Genomic DNA, 6,056 nt, shown 5'->3' with positions numbered 1-6,056 from the left:
CCTTCAACCAGCAGTCATGCCAGCAAACCTCTTATTCCAGCTTAATTTTCATTTTCACTGTTTCTTCCCCAGTGACTCAGTCTCCCATGTGATCCCTGTGACGTCTCCAAATGGAAGTCTGAGTTGTCATCATTTCCTAATCTCCTTGGCTCCAAGTTCCTCACTTCCACTGGCTGCTAGAACAGGCTTTAAATCTGACTGTAGCACTTAACTTTCTTATATGCAGGAACCCTTTATCCTTTAGATAAAAACCAGATAACTTTTTAGTTTGGCACGTTAAGTCCTTAATAACTGAAGTTTACCCCTCTTCTTTTGTTCAATTCCCAACAACAAAATTTTTGTGCCCTGCCAGGGACACATTCTATTTCCTAGAATATTCTGGTCTCTAAACTCATACTTTTGTTTCCATTGTTTCCTTTCCTGACAATGCCTAGCTCCCGGCCTAGTGACTAGCCATTTTTTTTTTTTTTGTATCAGTTCAAATTGTACTTCTAATAAGCAGCCATTCCCTTTGCCTCCCCCATCTGAATATTGTGCATGTATCTCTGAGGACTTGGAACATAGGGCATCCTATTGACCTGCTTATTGTAATGTTTACTGAGTTCAAATATAAAGGAGCCAGACAAGTGGATGCACCACCATTTGGCTTCCAATTATCAAATTCAGTCTTGATCTCACTGATTGCTTTCTTCCTGAAATTCTCCCCATGGTTTCTAAAATGTCACCATTTTATTTTCCTCCTAAACTCCAGTTGTCTCTTGTTTTACCAAATGCTTTGTGATGCTACCATAGGATTTTCAAAAATCATTTCATACAGTCAAATCGCCCTGGAGATAAAGATTTCTAGTGTTTCCTAGGAGTCATCATGAGTAGCTCTGGTTGAACTGGGATCTTCTTGCTCCATTCTTTCACACTGAGAATCCTTGATGTCTAAGGGCCTCTGCCCTTCCAACTCTATACAGTTCCCAGTTGTTCCAATAACTCCTAGGGTCTGAGTTGCCATCTTCCTTATGAGCTGTCTCCTTGCTTCCAATTTTGGTGCCTATGGCTGAGTTATTACATTCAATTCCAAAAGACAGACTGCATTTTCAGATAATGCTCCCTATTTGAAACCCTCCATTGACTTCTTGCAGTCCCTAGAATGAAGCTCATGGTCCACAATCAGAAGCTTGCCTCCTCCTCAGGTCTCTGCACTCCCCTCAGTCTCCATTTTTGCCAATCTCCAACAATTAGCTGTGTTCCCTCCTCCCTCAGGGCCCAGACACACATCCCTCCTCATGTATGGAAGTTACTTTTCTTCTGATTCCACCCTCCTATAGTCCTGGTAACTTCCACTCACCCTTTCGTTCTTGGCTGACATCACTTTTAGCTTTCCCCATCCTTCTGATCCAGTTGCATGTTCCCACAGTATTAGTCACTCTGTACCTGTTGATTGCTCTTTACACACTACTGGAGATTAGAAGGAACTAGAAGACTACCGGTGTCTGTTCTTGGGGAGCCCCAATCTAGTGGGGGAAGGAGAGATTCTGTCTTCCCGCTGGATGTAACTGCCTGTGTGTAGCTGTCAGAGTCATTAAGGATTGAGCAACAGAGTGTCGACAGATGGTGGCAATAAAGAGCATGGGGAGAGCTGGAGGACATCTACATAAGGTACAGAGTCTTTAAGTTGGCCAGAAACCTGCTCTGCATCCACCATGGAAGCACTGGTCACTGCCCACTGCCAGCACATGAAGAGGCCTCTTACACCCCACTGCATGCTTGTCTCACGTGTCACCTATGAGCACTGGAATGGAGCAGTGAACTGAACATCGTGACCCATATTCAGCTAGCCGACTCTCCCTTAAATGCCCAGTCATCCCTGGAAACTTGGAAGGCCTGTCTTACCTCTGCTGTAAGATGTGAGGTGTCTCTGCAACCTCCTTATTGCTCCCTGGAGCTCCTGGGACCCTCACCAGTGCCACAGTTCTTTCACTAAAGGCTGCTGAAGCCTTCCTGTGATACTAGTGACAGTAGAGTGAATGTACCAGTTAAGCAGATTCTTGATCCTAGTTAAGACTTAAAGATTATAAGTAAATAACATAGTTGTTAAGCTGTCCCATATTTTGAGACACAGAGTGCCTGGTTTATTGTCTCAGAAAAAGCTCAGGAAATACAGTGGATATTTAGGATCAGACTGTTGTTGCTAGCTAGAGGACAAGCTGCGCATTTTCTCTTGATAACTTTCGAGTAATATGCAAATCATAGCTTGCCATAGAAAACATGGCTGATAAAGGACTCCTCAATGGTGAGAAAAAAACCTTGAAACTGCTGGTCAAGTTCCTGAGAGAGCTCTCCCAGCTATAGTGAACCCCTTGCTTCTCAGTTCATCATGATATGTGAACGTGTGGAACTCCATCAAACCACAGCCTCCTGCTGATCACCTCTTAGGACCCTGGAAAGATTCATTGAACCTAGGAATAAGGTCTTCAGTGGCCCTGAGAAGGGTACAAACCCATTTGAGCAAGAGACTTTGAGGTCCTCAGTACCTAGAGTAGGTTCTCCAAGTATAAGCTCAGGATCTGGATAGACAGTCTTCCTTGTTTCTACCTCCATGCTCAGTATAAACAGGCAAAGTAAAAGGAGGGCCCTTCTTGTACAGTCCAGGCCATCACCTGTAGAATGGGTCTCAGTTCAAAGAAGGTCCCAGAAGAACTTGAACAAGGGCTAGGGAACTTCAGTTTTCCTTATAGCTGGGCTGAGGGAGAAGATGGTAGGTTCAGGAGGAGACACACTGTTATCTGGGGTGCTGGAAAGTTGGTGTGCTCTCCATCTCTTAGGACCAGTTTCCACCAGAAGTGGGGAGAGGAGGAAACCACACCATGTGCTAGGTGGAGAGAAGGTATCCGAGTTCAGAAGGCCCAAGCAAGGCTTGGGAAAGCTCTCTAAGGTGTTGTGAGGGACTGCTTCCTGACAGTATTCTAGCACCCAGCCCACTTCCAGGACACCCGTTATAGCCCCTGCAATGTGAAAGGTCAAATATTGCTCCTTCCCACAGACACAGCTGGCACACCCAGGCTCATGCAATCTCCTGTCTAAACTTGATCCCCACAGGTTGTTGTCTTACAAAGTCTGAATAAAGGAAAATAGATCTTATGGGTCATTTTGCTTGCTGTAATGACTTCTTAAATGTTAAGTAAACACCAATTTAACATTACAAATATAGCCCCCCAAAGGGCTGACAAAAAGACTTCCCAAATAGTAGGCTTCTTATCTTTCGTTGTGAGAGGTGGGATCCTGCTAGTGAAGTGGCATCTCCCTCGCCCTTGGTACCCATGCCCTTGACTCCACCTCTGGACACTGGTCTTCCCTTCTCTCTTACCAGAAGCCCCACCCATCACTTAGCATGAGCTGTCATTTTTACACATACTCTTTTGCACATCGCAGAGAAAGAAAATGATGATTATTGTAATTCTCCCATCTCTGAGGTTCTCTTCTTTGTCAAACTTGCTAATCCTCAACTGTGACGCATTTGCCTTCTTAAATTATTGGCCTGTTTCATTTTCTCCTGTATCATTTTCCTAACCGCTGCTATGCTGTTCATTTTTGTTTATCTTTATTTATGCCCAACACTTGGTTTCTATTGCAGTACCAGCATATTGAGACAGTACTAGAGAAGCTCAGTCTAAAAACTTTGGAGAATGTTGCTTATGGAATAAGCAGAGATAAAGACTTGTTTTGTAAACTTGTTGAGGCGGGGGAGGAGTAAAAACTCCTAAAGGCTGAGAAACCAAGGCCTCATCCAGGACATTCTTACTCAACCCTCATCAGACATTCCTGCTCCTGCCCTTCAGAAGCTGAGTCAAGCAGTCCAGCTCCCACAGTGCTCCAGTAGGGGCACAAGGCGCAGGGCACGTGGAGGGCATGGTAGGGGGAGGGAGATTCATTCTGGGCAAAGGAACAATATGAAACAGGTTGGCAGTAGTCCTCCTCCTGGACACAGCCCTAGACAGAGTCCAGAGGTTGGTGGAACAAAGATAGTGCTGTTCTCTGCCTTACCCAGGCAGCCTGCTGCTGTTTACCAGAGCAAGAGATTCAGTGCCCTCTTGTTTGTTGTTTGTTTGTTTGTTTTAGATCTTTCATTCTATAAAGACTCAAACTGCATAGGACAACCAGCATCCTGACTCTTCATCTTTCTTTTGTAAATCCTGCCAGGAGCACTTGGTTGCAGAGCAGCTGCTGACCACACTAGTCCAGTCTACAGGGCTCCAGCAGGCTGAGCCCCACCCCAGGCCTGGATCCACTACTGCCTTGGCTCTTTTGATCCCAATTCCTGGACTTCTGTGGCTAGTGCTTCTGACTTTTTCCCTCACTCCACATTCCATTTCACACTTTTGGAAATTTATGTTTGTGTTCTCTGGCTGTTCACACTACATCTCTGAACTTCTGAGGAGGAATATAGATTGCTGGTGCAAGCTGCATGGCTTTTGGATTCTGTTCTAACATGAGCAGGTGTATAGAGCCTTTCCTTCTGCTACACAGCCGTGTTCACGGATGCAGTCGGGCGCTTGTTTGCCTTCTGTTTTTCCATTACTGCCTTTGAAGACTGACTTTAGACTTTTCCCTCAGCACACACATTTTAACAGAATTTATGTCTTTTAAATACTATGGACTGGAGTGATAAGGCACCATGGGTGCCAGAAGTGTGTCTAAAATGGTCACAGGTGTCCATGAGTAAGGCCATGAGTAAGGTCCAGAGATCAAAGGCACATGGCCAATGCCTTTGGGGGCAATTTAGTTTGCCTGATCAAGAAATCCATTTTGGTGAGTCTTGTGCCTTCCTTTTGCCTAGAGTTGGAGTAAGAAGGAACAAGGACTTCAGTTTCTTTATCTCCATAAGGAGCTGGTTTTTGACAGAGAGAGAGAGAGAGAGAGAGAGAGAGAGAGAGAGAGAGAGAGAGAGAGAGAGCACCTGTATGCACATGGAGGCCAGAGGTAGATGTCAGTGGTGTAGTCAACCTACTCTCCACTTAGTATTCTTAACATTTTGTTTATTGTGTGTGCAGGTGCCATAGTACACATGGAAACCAGAGGCCAACCTAAGGCTGTGAGACTTGGTAGCAAGCTCGTTTGTCCACAGAGCCACTTGCTGGCTTCCCACATTATTTTTGGACTATTAACTGAACCTGGAATTCTGATTCAGCTCTTTTGGTAGGCCAGCAAACTCCAGGATCCACTTGTCCCTGCTTCCCATGGCATCGGGGTTACAAATGCACATTGCCTTGCCTGGCTTTTTATGTGGTCTTCAGGTTTGTGAAGCAAGCATTTTACTGCCCAAGCCCCTAGAGAATGTTTCTCTTAAAGCACAACCCACAAAAACATCCTCAAATCGTATGTAGATAAGCAGGTAAAGTTTTACAAAATAAATACAGTCATTAATCCTGCTAAGGAATAGAATCTTTGCCTAAGTAAAGCTTGATCTGGCTGTGGTGGCACACACTGATAGTACCCTGCTTAGATTTTCTATGTGTGTTAACTTGACACAAGTCAGTCATCTGGGAAGAGGAACCTGAACTGAGAAAATGCCTCCTTCAGATTGCCTATAGGCAATCTTGAAGTATGGTAGGCTTTGGTGATTGGATTCACAATGGGAATAAAGCTTTTAAGGTCTTGATAATGTTCTACTTTTTTGTGTGCTTTATTTTGTGTGCATTGGTGTGAAGATGTCAGATCCTCTGGAACTTGAGTTACAGACCGTTGTGAGCTGCCATGTGGGTGCTGGGAATTGAACCCAGATTCTCTGGAAAAGCTGTCAGTGCTCTTAACCACTGAGCCATCTCTCCAGCCCTAATGTTCTACTTTTTAAAAACAATGATTTTAAACCAAAACATCTACTGAGAATTGGGGTCTTCAAGGTGAGCCTGGTACTGCAGCCTCACTTTTGGATTTAGATGTTGTTCATTCATGGAATGCATGGAAGCTGTGATAGACAATATTCTTTTTGTTTTTTGTTTTTTGTTTTTGTTTTGTTTTGTTTTGTTTTGTTTTCAAGGCAGGGTTTCTCTATGTAGCTTTGGAGC

Source organism: Cricetulus griseus, chromosome 2 (assembly GCF_003668045.3).
Source record: "Cricetulus griseus strain 17A/GY chromosome 2, alternate assembly CriGri-PICRH-1.0, whole genome shotgun sequence".
NCBI classification, from domain to species: Eukaryota; Metazoa; Chordata; class Mammalia; order Rodentia; family Cricetidae; genus Cricetulus; species Cricetulus griseus.
Note: the sequence above shows the minus strand (reverse complement) of the source record.